The sequence below is a fragment of the Podarcis tiliguerta genome (genome assembly GCF_965153285.1).
Source record: "Podarcis tiliguerta genome assembly, chromosome: 4".
Classification (NCBI taxonomy): domain Eukaryota; kingdom Metazoa; phylum Chordata; class Lepidosauria; order Squamata; family Lacertidae; genus Podarcis; species Podarcis tiliguerta.
Window position 1 is genome coordinate 36,105,725 of NC_139537.1, and position 17,497 is coordinate 36,123,221.

Here is a 17,497-nt window from a genome sequence, read left to right on the forward strand (position 1 = left end):
GGACACAAGATAGAAAAGCAATGCTCACATATCTGAGTTAAATAGTTTGCTGCCTTACATTAAAGCCCTTATTTAGAAATGGAAAGGGTTTGGCTGTGGATCCGGCAAATAACCTTACTGCTCATTTGGGCAGCCATAGAGTTTTCTAAGTATTCATAGAAGAAACATCATTTCAAAAGAGAAGAATTGAAGAGCCATTTTGAAGTGAAATGAGGTTGTATAAACAGATTGCTCCGCCATCCATTTTCCACTTACAAGCATCAAGGGGCTCTTGTTTGGCGTCAATAGCCAGGCAAAATGAAACACAAGACAATGAAAGAATGGTGGCCATCCCTTGTCCACTGACAGAGAAAGCAGATGCCTTGCATGCCAACAACAGCTGATCGCGTACGATGCTTGAGAACAAAAGGAGCCCTTCTGGGGAATATTTCATTTCCATGGGTAAACCTGGATTCCAATGTCACAGTATGGTTTGTTAGATCAACCCTCGAAGCTTTTGAAATGCTCCAGTTTTGTGTTGGTCAAATATGCCCTTAAATTCAGGTTGGTCTGACTCAGTCGAAATAAATTAAAAAATTGTCCAGTAGCACTTTAGAGACCAACTAAGATTGTTCTGGGCATAAGCTTTTGTGTGCATGCACATTTCTTCAGATATGGAGAGTTATCTGGTATCTGAAGAAGTGTCCATGCACACAAAAGCTTATACCCAGAACAATCTTAGTTGGTCTCTAAGGTGCTACTGGACAATTTGTTAATGCCCTTAAATGTTCACAGACCTTTACTAGAAATCAGAATTATTATCTGACTTTTGCATCATCTTTCATCCCGACTTTCTTGACAGGCACATGGAGTGTACTCCCTGCTATGCAAATCTTTGTGGGCTGCATCTGGAACTCAGTTCAGAGGAGAAAACAAGGTATTATAGTCCAGCATTCTGACAGTGCTCAACAGGCAACCAGATGACTTTGGGGTAGGTCATCAGAGGCCATGAAGGCAGCAACTCTTCATCTTGACTGTCCCCAAGACACGTGGTATTTGGCTCCTCCTCTCTGAGAGACACCCCCCCCCCAAGTAGGCATTGTGTTGGTTGTTAAACATTTATAGAAGAATTAGTACCTGGATTTGATTGTTTTCATGCTACCTCCCCATATACCGCCGCAATCATGTCTTTTAGATTGGATTAGATTGTTATATTGGAAGTCTGCAAGCAAGGACTGTGTTGTTTTTAATCTTGGTAAAGAGCCTTCAGAAATTTTCACGGCAATCATCATCAAGTATTTAGACTAAACTGCTTCTGAAGTTCCACTTAGGTATAACAGCTAATAAACATTGACAGATCTATCATCCAGGTGTATCCACAGGTTCCGGACTTATTACTAGAGTCTATTTTCAGCAACAGTCCTGTGCTTCAGTTATTAAACTGAATGCTAATGATAATACTGCAGACACCGTCTTTAAGAAGGCAAAAGGGATGCAAACAGCTGAGTCACTGAATATCTCCAACCAGAGCTCTGCTCAACATCCACGGTTCCTTGTGGTGCTTGCTTTCAATCTGAGGTGAGAATTATATGACACTCAACAGTTTGGCTCACATTGTAATCTGAGCCACAGAAGAACTCCATCCTACTCACCACCAACTAATTTACTAATTTATTCACTCAACCCTTGACCCTTTCTTCACATGAGATGAGCCTGCAGACCCATCTAGTCTGGCATTCTGTTCCCAAAGTGGCCATATACAATATACCTGTGGGAAAGTGGCAAGCTGAACCCAAGCACAAGAGCACTTTCCTTTCCAGAGGATTCCAGCAATTGCTATTCAGAAACATTACTGCCTGTGACCATGGAGCCAGAGCACAGCCACTGTGGCTACGAGCCATTGAAATCCTTGTCCTCCATGAATTTGTCCAGTCCTCTTCTAAAACCACCCAAGTTGGTGGCCATCACTGCCTCATGGGAGGGAGCAAGTTCCATAGTTTAACAATGTGCTGTGTGTGAAGACGTACTTACTTTTATCCATGCAGAATCACCCAGAGCTCCACTTCACTATTAACCTTATGGAACTGCAGTGTCTGTGGTTGTGGAGAGCAAGCAGGGAAGCCTTTCCCTCCATCCCTGGCAGATAGGTCACCGCTGAACTAACTCAGGTGGCAGGGAGAGAGGGAGGGACGCTGCCTCTGTTTCCATCTCAGCATCAACCATCCAGGTAAGGGAAAAGGAGAGTGTTCTTCTGGTGTTGCTGCTGCTGCTAGTGTTACAGCAAGACAAACAGCCAGGTGAGATGGTTTCAGAGGTGTGTGGTCAATGATAGTGAATAGTAGGAAAATTTGAAGAAAGGAATCAGACCCTGTCATGCCATTCTTTCAATGGAGTGAAGCTTGAAAAGAGATTGTAACTAGACTGGGGGGGGGGGGGAGAGACACCTAGTTATTTTATGATGTTTAGAGTAGAGATGAGATTAGGAACCTATGGCCTTCCAGATGTTTCTGGACTCCAACTCCTATCAGTCCCAGTAAGCATGGAGTTGTATTCCATGATGGGAGTTGTATTCCAGAAACACCTGGAAAGCCAAAGATTCCTCATTCCTGCTTTAGGGGAAATAGTTCGGTTTATTTATTTAAATATGCTGAAAGCAATTCCCCAAAATGCTAATGAATACATCATTACAATAAGAGCCAAATACTAAATCATTTCAAGTATAGCAATCCAACCAATCACTCTGTTTGATTATCAGAACATGATAACATTTTAAAGCCATCATGAAATGAACTATTGATCATGAAAGCTTATCATTGATCATATATTACATGGGATGGATTTCAGCACAGCAGTAAAACAATTGTTCCATCCGCACAAGCATTTCTACTTGCCAGGTGGAATGATCTCCCCTTCCCCTCCACCTCCACCATGTGCTGTTCTGGGGGTTCTGCTGAGGAGATTTGGGCAGGATGCAGGAGGTGTGTGAGGGGAGAAGAGGGGCAAGTCCCATTGCACTAGCAGGACTCATTGCACTGGCTTTTGCTAGCGCAACAACTTAGCTGATTCTGGCCCATAGCAATTAATAAATCTATACTATCAAGTGCATAAAGTATTTATAGAGGCCCTTGAAGTGCACACTTTCCATAGCAGCTTCATCATACAAAGTGCTTTAAAAATCACCTCTTTATCAGTCCTCCATGTAGCCAGACACAATTCTAAATAAAGCCCAGGACAGGTGGGCTGATCACTGCTTCCCATCATGCCAAGGCTGTGGAGCTATTTGGTGGCTCGGTTGGTGTTATATATTTATTATGAACGTGCATGTCCTGCCTTTCTCCCTTTGTGGGACTGAAAGGGCCATATATGAGACTCCCAGGAGGTCTTTTATCCAAGCACTTAGAAGACCCAGCACCTATTTAGTTCCACCAAGGTAGCCACATGTGCTTTCAGGCTATACCTTTACGAATGGAAATGGGCAATATCTTCTAGAAACATAGAAAATGTGTTCACATCACCCCAATGAGACCTAAGTTTCTCTGGAGATTGGAAATATTCTCTCCCCATAATGACTGTATTCACCAAGATAAAAAACAAACAAACTTTGGGTTAATAAAAAAGCACACTTGAATAGAATGAACAATGACAACAGATCTGTGCCCAGGCACAGTTCACTAGAGGGAGCACTAACACTATTTCCTTCTCGACGGCATCATCTTTTTACAGAAATGGTTGAATTGTAGGTTGATGTGTTTTCCATTTCTAAAATCTAAATGACAATAATAAATGGGCTGAGAAATCACCATAATATAATTGGGGGAAGCTGTCTCTTCAAAAGAAAATGGAAGTATTTTGATAAGTGTGGTTCTATTAAATAGATCCTGATTTGTATGCTGAGGGACCAACCTTTGTGAAGCTGACTGGTTGATGTTTCCCTTCATAGTTAATCAGGGACTGGATCAAAGTATGCTAAATGTTCCTTCCTGAAAGGGAAATCTCTCTCCCCAGCCTTTGGAAGGAGACACCCTACAGGTGAGGGGAAGGGCAGGGAAGTAGTTTAGAAGTAGTTTGCAGCTTGAACTGGGAGGCAGAAAAAGAGAATGAGCAAGCTGTGATATGGCCAGAGATTAAACATCTCAAGAATGCGGGAGCTCCCTTATGGGAGCCAATGTGAGAAGGAACAGAAGCTCTTCTACCTGCCACTAGGATTCTGCATGAGTAGTAGATGGCATAGAAGTGCTGCTCACTTGATTACCCCCTGACTGAGCTGTTGCTGCTGCAAACTGGGGTGTTGAAGGGAAAGGGGCGAGGTGCTGCAAGGTTGGCACAGTGCAAACACACCAGCAAAGCCAATCCAGTGTTCCTGATGGCGCATTTGCACCATGCTGAACTCACTGTACTATTCCATCAAGCTGTCCACTACTGCCTGATTAATTTCAGTAGGGCCAGTTTGCATATTTGCAAATAGAACAAATACTGCAAGTCTCCAGTGTGTTCTCATCTAAAGGATACTAAACCTTTTAATATTACTACTGGATTTCTCACCCCTTGAGGAAATGAAGAATGTGTGCTACTGGCCTTGGATAAATCCTAGCAACACTCCATAATGTATTTTTATTAGGAGAAGAGCACTCAGCAAAACACCATCTTCCTCCAATGCGTAGAAGCAAAAAGTTTAAGATATCTCCTGATGTAGGATGACCATGACTCCTGTTCTGCCAAGGATAGTCCTCATTTGCAGGGTTGTCAGAAAACAACCCTCTCCTGAAGAAGTCATCTGGAGTACTATCCTAGAACTATAGATACATAAAGTTTGAAGGGACCCTGAGGGTCATCTAGTCCAACCCCTTCCAATGATGGAATCACAGTTAAAGAATCCCTGACATATGGCAATCCAAACACTGTTTATCCCCTCAAATACTTTAAAAAAAAAATTCCGGTGAAGGAGAGTCCACCACCTTCCTAGATAGTCGGTTTCACAATCAGAAATATCTTCCAAATGTTTCGTCAGAATCTTCTTTCTTGTAATTTGAATCCATTACTCCATCTTTCATGTGACAGTCCTTCAGATATTTGAAGATGGCTGTCATATCACCTCTTTTCCAGACTAAACATACCCAGCTTCCTTCATCTCCAAGTCCAGTGAGCAGGGGCCTCTAATTTGCACATCAACCTAGACAGCAGACTGAAGTCAGCCGGACTAAAGGCAAAGAAGTCAGCTGCTCAGAGTCCTCCCCACTTTGTTGAGATGTCTTCTATTTCTATTAAAGTTACAGGCACTATTTCTGAATGTGCTATAAATATGAATTAGCATATTAAAATTTAATGTTGATTGGCATCATCCTCCTTCTCACTGGTGGTACCCCAATTGTGGAATTCTCTCCCATCTAAAATATGGATGGCTCCATCCCTTGTCACCTTTAGATGAAAGCTGAAGAGGGCATCTATTTATTTAGGTATTTGATGGGCATTGGTGTCTGTTGTGATTGTGTTTTAACTTCCTGGTTGTAATACGAGCAGAAGCTGGTTGCTGGATGGGACTCTGCTGCTTACCAGATGGGAAGGAAGGAGGAGACTGTGGGGAGGTTGGTGCAGTGCAAATGCACCATGGGGAGCACCAGATTGACTCCACAAATGTGTGTGTGTTTTATGCTCCCTGCTCTGATATTGCTTTGCAATGAAGGGCAAGTAACAAATTTGTCAGATCATCAGTTCAAATTAAGCAGTTTACACAATGAGTCTCTTAAAAGCTGGTGACATATTTCCATCCCCAAGAGTCAACTTTTGTCCATATTTTCTTGTCCCGGAGTACCTAAGGCTGCTCCTTTTCTGCGCACCTAATGAGTCCCTTGCAGGCTGCTGCTTTTGTGTTCCAGCGATTCAGTTGAAGTCACTTGTGGCATGAAATGCCACTCATCATTCATAGTGGGTGATATATTTCTCTCTGTATCTTTCTTCCTATATATACTAACAGCTCTTTTGTGTATATATATTTTCTCTGGCACTTGCAAGTGTACCAGTTTCTTTCAAAACAGACCACTCCATCATGAAGAACGATCTGTGTGGCACAGGAAGCACTACATTTCTTTCTCTTTCAGTTCTTCAGAAGGGCTGGGTACCAGTTCCCCCTCCCCCATCAGCTCCACCAGGGAATATGCATTGCATAATGATATACAAATCAAGTGAATCTAGCCCCTTCTTTTCAGGCAGCTGCTTGAAGATAAAGTAAACCAACCCTCCATGTAGAGATGGCCTTTGACTGGAAAGATGAGGCCTAAGGGAAAAGGCTGGGAGGAGAGCTGAGGGCAACAGCAAGGTGAAAGGGTTGATGAAGAATCTAGAATGCCTAGGGATGGATATGCATGATAATCTGAAAAGGAGCTCATTGAGGTTCAACCAGGGCTCAATTAGAAGCATTGAGAAGAGGTAACGAGTAAGGAAACAGAACCAAGGTAACTGGATAGCGTAATTATTGGAACTGGGGGAGGGAAACCAGTCTGGTGTAGTGGTTAGAACATCTGAATAGTTTCCTCAGACATTCCTGCATTGTCAGTGATCTTCAGATTACAGGCTTTCCTACCATTCATTGGTGCCCTTTAGCTGCTGGGTTTTGTAAAGAAGGATAGTGGATCCTAATACGACTAAAATTAAGGGAAAGCAGAGGTTGGCCTTGCAGGTTTCATGAAGGGTCTTCCTCACTTTACTCCCCACCCCCTGTAAATGCAAGTCTTGATGGTTGGGTGTCATGGTCACTGAACTTGCTCTATGAACACATTGCAGGAGAATTTGTGCAATATTTTTCTAATTTTCTTTTTTTACAGGACTTTTACAAAGATGCCCAGGGAAATATGAAATATTACTTTTACTGCCGAAGTGAAATATTCAATAGAAGCAACTACAGCATGAAACAAAGTGTTCTTCTGAATACTTTTGGGATTTATTTTTTTAAAAAAGGAAAGAACCTGAGGTTGGAATTTTTATATACTTTTAGCGGTTAAAAGCAAGTCAATATAGTTTGCTAAAGGAACAGGAGCAAACAGTCATGAATAAAGAACATGACAGCAAGTAAGAAATCTTCTGTGACTTCTGAATTCACCTTTATAAATATTGTACATTGTGCCACATTCTCTGTAATCAAAATGGAACAAGTGTTTCCTTCCTCACCTCTCAAATATGTACAAAACTGAATAGACATGATCTTGACTAGAATAGCTCTGAGCTCTTTTGAGATGTTCATCTTCTGGGGTCAACCAGTATAGAAGAGTGGGAAGGCAAGGGTGACAGCTTTGTCTCTCATCATCTTTCCATCACCCTCCATGAATTAAAGGGTGACTATCTGCAGCAGGGGGCCAGCTCTACTTGTGTTGGCTCTCTGTGCAATGTGAAAGCCTTGGAAATTAGGGTTCTATATAGTGATGGGCGGAGCCAACCAGTGGCCCACCAGTGAATAGAGCCTTGCTGGTGGACTGCGTATTGGCTGCGGCCACAGCGGTCAACCAGCAATGCATAAAAGCCATCTGCACCTGACTCCCTCCCTTTCATGCTCCTGTAATTGTGCATCATTAGCCTTTTATTGCATTCAAAGTCAAGGCTTTTGTTATAAAATTTAACCCTATTTTGCTTCCTAGGTTCCTTGTTTAACCATGGTTTTGCTTCCTTTATTGCCCAACCTTGCTATGGTGGCCAGTGGTGGCCAGGAAGGAATTTGCCTGCAGACAAACTGGTCTGTCTGGAGGTTTTGGTTTACACATAGCGAAACATCACAACTTTTGGTGGTTGAGGCACTGAGTGGAATCCTAGTCATTTTGAGTGAAGTGGTGCCACATCCTGTCATGAACCAGCAGTGTAGTCAGGGTACTCCTTAGAGGAATCTCAATGGAAGTCTCTGTCCAGAAGCCAAATGGGGGCCATAAAACTTCCAGTGACAGTCTTTGGAGGGCCACCTTGGTAGATTGGCATCACGGGGAGGCCCTAATCCTTGGCATCACCCTAAGTTTCAGCCCTCCAGCAGGAAGCTAGAACAGATATACACCAAATACCTGAGCCAAAATTCTATCTACATTTGTAATCAATAAAATTTTTGCCATTTTTAATCCAGCTCGGTGTCTGCCTGAGTTTCTTTATCACACCTTAGCTATACCTGCTGTGCAGGGGAGGGTGACACTGCAAATAGCGATGTAACTCAGAGGATGAACACCAGAATAGGGCTAGCATCTTTCTGGTTTTTTTTATAAAGCCCCTGTTGTGTATATTATATATATTCTCTCTATTATGCTGTACTTGATCTAAAGATTGTTTGTTGGTTAAATATCATTATCTGCTCTTTTTGTTTGTTGATTTTTAGTGTTGGTTTACAGGATCTTGAAAGTTAGGGCTTGCAGCACTGCATAACAACATGCTTTACATGCAGAAAGTCTCAGGACCAGAGGCAGCTGGTGGAGAGGAGTTGTGCTGCACACCTAACCCCTAGTCAACCATGTTGCTGTGCTTACTGGAAAGGAAAGGACAAGATGGCTAGGAGGTCAGTGCAGTGGGAGCCCAGAGGCGCAAGCCGCTGATAGGTTCTGCTGCAGTGTGTTCACTGTGCTGACCTCTCCCTCCTAATAAACACAGTGGTGCAGCTGACGGGTGGCTGTGTGCATGGAAATGTCCCTCTCTGCTCTGGCATCTTAAATCAAAACAATTGATATAGCAGGACTTGGAGGGAGGGGGACCCTGGTGAGAATGATAAGAATTATCTGTGAAATATCCTTAGTCCACAGAACTACATCTCCCAAGCTTCTCTGGGGAGAGAAAATTAATACCATACTTCTTTCAGTCTTTAGTGTATATGTGGCCTAACTGAAAGAAGGTTCGATTCAGTGCATCCCTCATGCCCTCCTCCCAGCGACAAGCAAGTAATGGAAGGGCTTTGATTCGACAAAGAGGCACATAACAAAGGAGGAGATGCTATTAATCACGGGAGATTATATAAATCCGAGAATTCTTACATGTGAATGGTTTAGCACGGGGGTCGGCAACCTGCGGCTCCAGAGCCGCATGCGGCTCTTTAACACCTTTGTTGCGGCTCCGGGGCGGAGGCGAGGGGCGGAGGCGCATTTCCGATTGGAAACACACAAAAGCCGCTTACAAGTGGATCACTCGCTCATTTACCTGGAGCACCTTGATCGCGCCGGAAATCTCTCCATTTGGATTGCTTGCTGCCTATCGATTCGCCGCTGGGAGCCCAGCGCGCTACGCAAGCACATCACCGCATTTTACCTTTCCTGGGGAGGACTCGGCGCGCCTGGCGGATCAGGTTGTGGGGTACGTTTATTTCAAGTCGCGGTTGCGTGGAATTTGTGCTTTGTGACCATTTGAAGCAGGGTTTTCTTCTTGGGAGGCTGGGCGGCGCAAAGAGAGGGAGGCTTGTGGTAGCGTCGGGGCTTGTCTCTAGCAATGTAAGTCCTTGCTATTTGGTCACAGGCGCAGCATTCTCCTTGTGGGGGTGAGGTGGCTTCGGCGCTCCAACGCTTGCTTTGCCGGCTGCTTTCTTTAACGCGGAAGGTTGAGGCTCTAAAAGCGTCGGAATCAGCTGTGCCGTTGCTGGGTAACCGGATCGCCCCAGCAGCCATCTTATCTGCCCACGTGGTCTTCTGAGGCGGCCGCCATCTTACTATAGGCAATTCCACGTGGGAGTTAGTTGCCTCAAGCCCCTTTTTAGTTGCTTTTTTAAAAACGTTTTAAGTTGCCTTTTAGTTGCCTTTTTAAACTTAAGCAGGGGAAAGTTTGGTGAATAGCTAATGCTTTCCTTGGGGACGTTATGCAACAGCTTCTTGCCGGTCTTTGTCCTCCCACCTTTGTAAGCAGGCTGCATTGTTTTTTGTTGTTTTTTTAATAAGATTTTTATTGGATATTTTATACTTATAACAAGAAAGGCAATAAAAAATTAAAAAGGGGGGGAAGCAATACATAAATTCAACAAACAATACATCCACAATAGAAACTGAAATAAAAACAATACAACAATACAACATAAAAAAAGAAACAAAAGTAAAAACACACATCCAAATTTTATATCCACATCTTTCACTAGCTTATTTCCTCGACTTCCTCGCACCTCCCTTTTTTGTAGTCTAGTTCAAATTATCTAATTCAACAAATCCTTTCCCTATTCTTCAATTTAATCTTTAATTTATCATAATACCATTTAATTTTCAATTTCCCAATTTAACGCATTAACACTTAATGTTCATATCATTCTTAATAACCCTTCTGCTGAAACTGTGTAAATTCATTCCAATATACTTCTAACATTCATTAATTTTACAGTATTTTTGTAAATATACTTTAATTTTTTTCCAATCTTCTTCCATCGACTCTTCTCCTGGTCTCGGATTCTGCCGGTCATTTCCGCCATTTCCATGTAGTCCATCAGTTTCATCTGCCATTCTTCCCGAGTGGGTAATTCTTGCGTCTTCCAGTACTTTGCGATGAGTATTCTTGCTGCTGTTGTGGCATACATTAAAAAATTTCTATCTTTCTTTGACACCAATTGGCCGACCATGCCCAGGAGAAAGGCCTCTAGTTTCTTCAGAAAGGTATATTTAAATACCTTTTTCATTTCATTATATATCATTTCCCAGAAGGTATTAATCCTTGGGCACGTCCACCAAAGGTAAAAGAAAGTCCCTTCCACTTCTTTACATTTCCAGCATTTATTGTCAGACAAATGGTAGATTTTTTGCAAGCTTGACTGGTGTTAGGCACCACCTATACATCATTTTCATTAAATTCTCCTTTAAGGCATTACATGCAGTAAATTTCATACCGGTGTTCCATAACTGTTCCCAGTCAACCATCATAATGTTATGTCTGACATCCTGTGCCCATTTAATCATAACAGATTTCACCATTTCATCTTGGGTATTCCATTTCAACAGCAAGTTATACATTCTTGACAAATTTTTAACTTTGGGTTCTAACAATTCTGTTTCCAACTTTGATTTTTCTACCTGGAAGCCTAATTTTTTGTCCAATTTATATGCCTCCATTATTTGATAATAGTGGAGCCAGTCTCTCACTCTATTCTTTAATTTTTCAAAGCTCTGCAGTTTTAGCCTGTCTCCCTCTTGCTCCAGAATTTCACAATATTTCGGCCACTTGGCCTCCATATTGAGTTTTTTCAATGCTTTCGCTTCCATTGGTGACAACCATCTTGGGGTTTTATTTTCTAACAAATCTTTGTACCTTATCCAAACGTTAAACAGTGCTTTCCTAACAATATGGTTCTTAAATGCCCTATGGACCTTGGCCCTATCATACCAAAGATATGCATGCCAACCAAATACATTATTAAAACCTTCCAAGTCCAGAACGTCAGTGTTTTCAAGAAGCATCCATTCTTTCAGCCAGCAAAAAGCGGCTGATTTATAATAAAGTTTAAGGTCTGGCAGGGCAAATCCACCTCTTTCTTTAGCATCTGTTAATATCTTACATTTTATTTGAGGCTTCTTGCCCTGCCAGACAAATTTAGAGATATCTCTCTGCCACTTCTTGAAACAATCCATTTTATCCACAATTTGCAATGTTTGGAATAGAAACAGCATCCTTGGCAGTACATTCATCTTTATAACAGCAATTTGGCCTAACAATGATAGTTTCAAGTTTGACCATGTTTCTAAGTCTTTTTTCACCTCAGACCAGCATTTTTCATAGTTATCTTTAAATAAGTTGACATTCTTAGAAGTCATGTTAACCCCTAAATATTTCACTTTCTTAACCAATGATAGTCCTGTCTCCTTCTGGAACTTATCTCTCTCCATTGCAGTTAAATTTTTTCCCAGCACTTTTGTTTTCATTTTATTTAACTTAAAACCTACTACCTGACCAAAATCTTGGATTAATTTCAGTGCTCTTTTAGTACTAGTCTCCGGCTCCTGTAAAGTTAATACCAGGTCATCAGCAAATGCTTTTAATTTGTACTGTTTAACCCCCACCTGTATCCCTTCAACCTGCTGATCCCTTCTTATCATATTCAGCAAAACCTCCAGGACCGATATAAAGAGCAGTGGAGAGATTGGGCACCCTTGTCGCGTTCCTTTCTCAATCTTAAATTCTTCCGTCACCACATTGTTCACAATTAATTTGGCCTTCTGTTCTGTACTGTAAGCAGGCTGCATTGAAAGGGGGCATGTACGCTGGTCACTGTTTTGAATGGGAGTGAAGAACACACACTCAAAAAAAGATAACTTGTTAATTTAACGTTTATTTCTTTGAGGAGGAGTAATTCTGAGGGGTCAAACAAAGAAATAATTTAAAAAGTGTCAAAAAAGTTATTTTTATAATGACGAGGATGACATTGGGCCCTCATTATTAATTATTATTTACATCAGGCACTGATTATGATTTATGGTACACTGGGGCCTTGATTAATTTTCTATGGCATTTTGGGGCATTGATTATTGGGCATAGCAAATTTTGCTATGGGGCCCTCTGGTTTCTAATTACGTCCCTGTTTTGGACCCCCAGTAGGCCAGCCATGGATAAAGGCAAGAAAAGAAAAATTTCTGAAGAAAACAGAATGTTTAATGATACATGGACAGAATCATTTGCATTCTGTACTGACAAGACTGGTTTACCAGTATGCTTAATATGTGGTGAGAAATTTGCAAACAACAAAAAGTCAAATATTGCAAGACATTTCCAGAATAAACACACAGCCTTTGCTGAAAAATATCCAGATGGAGATGAGAGACGAAAAGCTGTTGCAGAACTTATGAGGAAGGTTGATAGGAGCAAAAATAATTTCAAGAATTGGGTGAAGTCTGCAAATTCCACAACATATGCTAGTTTTGTAGCCGCTCAGGAAATAGTCAAGCATGGGAAGCCGTTCACAGATGGAGAGTATGTAAAAGAAGCATTCATTAAGATTTCGGAACATCTATACACGGACTTCAAAAACAAGAATGAAATTGTGCAGAAAATCAAAGACATGCCTCTGTCTGCGAAGACTGTTAAAGACAGAACCCTAAAAATGGCAGAAAACATTAGCAAACAGCAAATTCAAGACATTAATTCAGCTGTGGCGTACTCCATCGCCTGTGATGAGTCCAAAGATAAAGGTGATATTGAACAAATAGCGCTGTTCTGCCGATATGTGAACTCTTTTGGGCCACAGGAAGAACTGATTGAACTGATACCACTAAAAGACCAAACAAGGGGTGAGGATATCTGCAAGGCTGTCCTGGACTTTTTCAGTGCTAAAAAAATAAACACCAACCTCCTGGTCTCAGTGGCTACTGATGGGGCACCGAGCATGAGAGGAGCACAGAAGGGCTTTGTGGCTCTACTGCAGAAGGCACTGGGTAGAACGCTGCTGTCATTTCATTGCATCCTGCACCAAGAGGCATTGTGTGCTCAAACATTTCCCCCCGAATGCACAAAAGTGATGGATGTGGTCATTCAGATTGTTAATAAGATAATGGCAAAGGGTTTAAACCACCGTCAGTTTCGTTTGCTATTGGATGAGGTGGAAAGCACATATTCTGACCTCCTGCTCCACAACAAGGTCCGGTGGTTGTCCAGAGGTGAGGTGCTAAAACGCTTTGTCACATGTTTGGAAGAAGTAAAAACCTTCCTGGCCAGCAAAGAGCTTACCTTTGCTGAGCTGGAACAGCCAGAGTGGCTGGAAAAATTACATTTTATGGTAGACATGACAGCCCATCTAAACACGCTAAATACAACCCTTCAGGGGAAAGGAGGCACAGCCCTGCACATGCTGGAGGAGGTTTTGGCATTCGAGCGCAAGTTGACAGTGTTTGTCAAAGATTTCGAGAGAGGTACACTGTTTCACTTTCCCTCTTTGAGAGAGTTCAAACAAAGTCATGATACGATAAATTTGGAATATTTCAAGTCTGCAATCACCGAAATGCAAAGCTCGTTTGGGAAACGATTCTGTGAGTTCAGAGAGGAAAAAAACACATTATCCTTCCCTGTCACTCCCCTGGCGATCGATCCATCCCTATTGAATATGACTGCATTTGCAGGTGTAAGTCAACCTGATCTTGAGCTGGAACTGGCCGATATAGCCGACAAAGATATATGGGTGTCCAAGTTCAAATGCTTGACCGCTACTCTTGAGGATGTTGCCCGTCAGAAGGCCATTCTGGCTCAGAATCATAAATGGAGTGATATTGAAAACCTTCCCAAACAGGACAAACTTGTATTCGAAACATGGAATGCCATCCCCAACACTTATATAAACATGAAAAAGTATGCATTTGGAGTCCTGTCGATCTTCGGTTCCACATATGTATGTGAGCAGGTCTTCTCCAACATGAACTATATTAAAAACAAACATCGATCACGCCTCACAGATGACAGCTTGCAAGCCTGTGTGAAAATGAAGGTGACGTCTTACAGCCCTGATGTGCAGACACTGGGTACTGAGGTTCAGGAGCAAAAGTCCCATTAACCTGGTTACCTGGTTGTACATTAAATATTTTAATTAGCTATTAATTTGTCCTTTTTTTCTTGAGATTGACAGCTGACTGCACGATCCTGTATATATAGCATTGAGATAAGAAACAATATATGCAGTGTTATATTTGTTTTAAATGTCACAATGGTTTTGCGGCTCCCAGTAGTTGTTTTTCTTCGGAAATGGGTCCAAGTGGCTCTTTTTGTCTTAAAGGTTGCAGACCCCTGGTTTAGCAGAAAAACATACACAGGTTTTTCATTAGCATTTGCTTTATTTATCACATTCCTGAAATAAAGCCTAACAGATGTGACTGTGTTTGCAGATCAGACAGCACATATTAATGGGGAAAGAGACTTGATATTTAATTGAAGCATGTGGGACAACAGCAATGACACCTGACACCTGGGGATACCTGCCACAGTTTGGACTATGTGCTGCCACTGATTGTTTTCCTTTGACTTCGCTGATGATGATGATTTATCAGATATTTTTTTCCAATATAAAGAGCAAACAAACCCACATGCATCAGTGTGCAGCTGAGCAATGGATTGAGTCCCCTTGAATTCAGAACTGTTTTTCCTCATAAGGTTTGCTTTCCAGACACTTGAATCCCTCAGTGCCAAGCTTTGGGTGAATTCAGACAGGAAGGGAAAATACCCACCCACACACACACCCACACACCAAACAACACATGTGAGGCCTTTTCCAGCACTAATAGGGGGTAAGTGGATCCTGTGACTCCACAGCTGAAGGAGGTCTTCAAGATTATAAGAGCACTCAGGTAAGTTCTGAGTGGTGCCATTTGTCCACAGAACATTGTGAAAACATGTTATATGAAGCTGCCATACACTGAATTGAGCCATCTTGGAATGCAGGGAAGCTGCATTATATTAGATCAGGCTGTTTGTCCAACAGTCTGTTCTGACCAGCAGTGTCTCTCCATCGTCCTGGGGAAGCCCTATCACCTACGACCTATCATTTTAAGTGGAGGACTGAAAATGGGACATTCTGCATGCAAATTATGGGCTCTGCCACTTAGCTAGGGTCCATCTGCATCCAACCCATCACCATATATTCTGGCAATGGTTGGTCACTGTGGGATACAGGATACTGGCCTTGGGAGGGACTTTGGCTAATACTGCAGAGCTTCTCTTATGTTCTTGGTACCCCTGCCCCCTCCCCCCTTTGCATCAGGGCTCGCTGTGGTGCAAAGAATTGGGCCACTGTCCAATATGGATGGCTTTGGGGTTGTTGCTCGTCTAATAATCAGAAGCCATATTTGGAAAACCGATGCTTTACTCCTTCCATTGACATATGTTGGGAAGCAAAAACAGGCAGGACTCTTGAGTGTTGTTCATAGGTGCATGAAACCTGAAGACATAGTAGCTCCCCCCCCAGGGGATTAATGTTGACAAATTTCAGAGTAGTAGACCCAGGAGTTTCTGTGCTTGCCCCCTTGCAAGTTTTTGTTTTTCCAAATGTTTTCAAAAGTAAAAAGGAATAGCCATGATGGAATTCTAAGAGCCTAGGTAGGCAGGTATTTTTAAAATAGCAGACTCAAGCTTATTGCATCATCATGCTGCTAATGCTAACTTCTTTAGCATTTGTGTGTTGCCTGTGTGCACAATATACTGGACTGTGTATAAAATGTACTAGTCTTTGGGGGACAGAACTATCAACATTTAGAAGGGGGAAAAAACTGCTGAAAGCTACTTAGAGCCTATAGGATAAAGGGATATAAAGTACATCTATCTATCAATGAAGCTATCAGATAATTAATATTGTGGAGATTCTCATTAGTGTTCTGCCATACTGTAATATAAAAATTAATATAAATCAATATCAAGAAATAAATACAGTCTTCTGAAGCTGAAGATTGAACAACAGTCCTTAGTGGGACTACTCTAAATTAGTTGCAGCAGATAGACAGGTACAGCTTTCAAAATCTGCGCCCTTCTGAAAATCCTGCAATGCTTGATTCCATATCCCAGGCAAATGAAAACTCCCCCACTTCCCATTTTTAAAAGTGACTTCAAGTATATTTATTGCTTGGAGGTGACCATTAATTTTGCATTGTGGAGCACGTTACATTTCTCCTGTGTGCACTATTGCTCTCAGATCATTTCCAGTTCCTTTGCACTCGTTCCATTTGGTTTTGCTGTGGTCTGCATTCCGAAGATTAATAAAAAAATATATTCTGCTACCTCTTCAGTCTGAGCCTTCCTTCTGAATTGATGACCTTGATGTATTAGTCAAAGCTCAAATATAAATACTTTTTTTTTTTTTGCAGAATGGGACCTACATGGCATCCCTGGATGTTCTTGTGATATATAATTTCTCCCTCCAACAAGGTGAAACTCATGCATATGAAAGAGGAATACAACAGTTCTCACCGTCTGGTATGGAGAACCATTTGGAAAGAGAAGACCCAAGGCAAATGTCAATCCTGATGGTAATTTCTGCTTAAGTTCTACAAGCAGAAAAACAATAGAAGTGCCAAGATTGCCATTTATGTGACTTCTGAGGCTGGAATATGGAATGACGATGTACATGGAAATAAGTGTTTGAGTTCTACTGTCTTTTATAGAGCAACTCAGCTCTGACTTGCTGAAAATTAATATTTCCATGACAGATGGTACATTGTTCCTCTATTTTCCAAAATTGGATTCAGCTCTATGCTAGAAATTCCTGCCATATAGGGGGCCCATTGAACACTAGATATTACTCTGTTTCATTTTCTGATTGTTTCTTTTTTTAAACTACACATACTGGGATCTTAAAAAGTACTCCATTGTGCAGGAATGGCATTTGTTTTCTCATCACATAACGGGAAGGAATTGTTATGTTCTTAGGACTTAAAATGAAACCGGGGAATCGGCTTCAGAAACACAATAACCTGGAAACTTTGGTCCTGCAGACCTTTCGTTTTACATCTTCTCCATCATGGGACATCCATGCCAGGGAATGTTGCAGTCTCTTTGCCAAATGGGGGTTTATTCTGTTTGGGGCCACTCCGGCCACTGGCATTAGGTGAGTCAGGATGGATTCTAGCATGGTGAG

At 41.9% G+C, this 17,497-nt stretch overlaps 2 long non-coding RNA genes across 2 annotated transcripts in view; one reads left to right on the top strand and one right to left on the bottom strand.

Moving 5' to 3' along the window:
• The window catches only part of LOC310676528, a 719,806-nt gene that overhangs the window by 22,314 nt on the left and 679,995 nt on the right, over positions 1-17,497 (bottom strand). The gene's annotated exons all lie outside the window — the stretch shown is intronic.
• LOC310676550 lies at positions 845-17,171 on the top strand. Its single transcript, XR_014510609.1, has 2 exons — positions 845-970; positions 16,728-17,171. It is a non-coding gene; the product is annotated as an uncharacterized lncRNA (long non-coding RNA).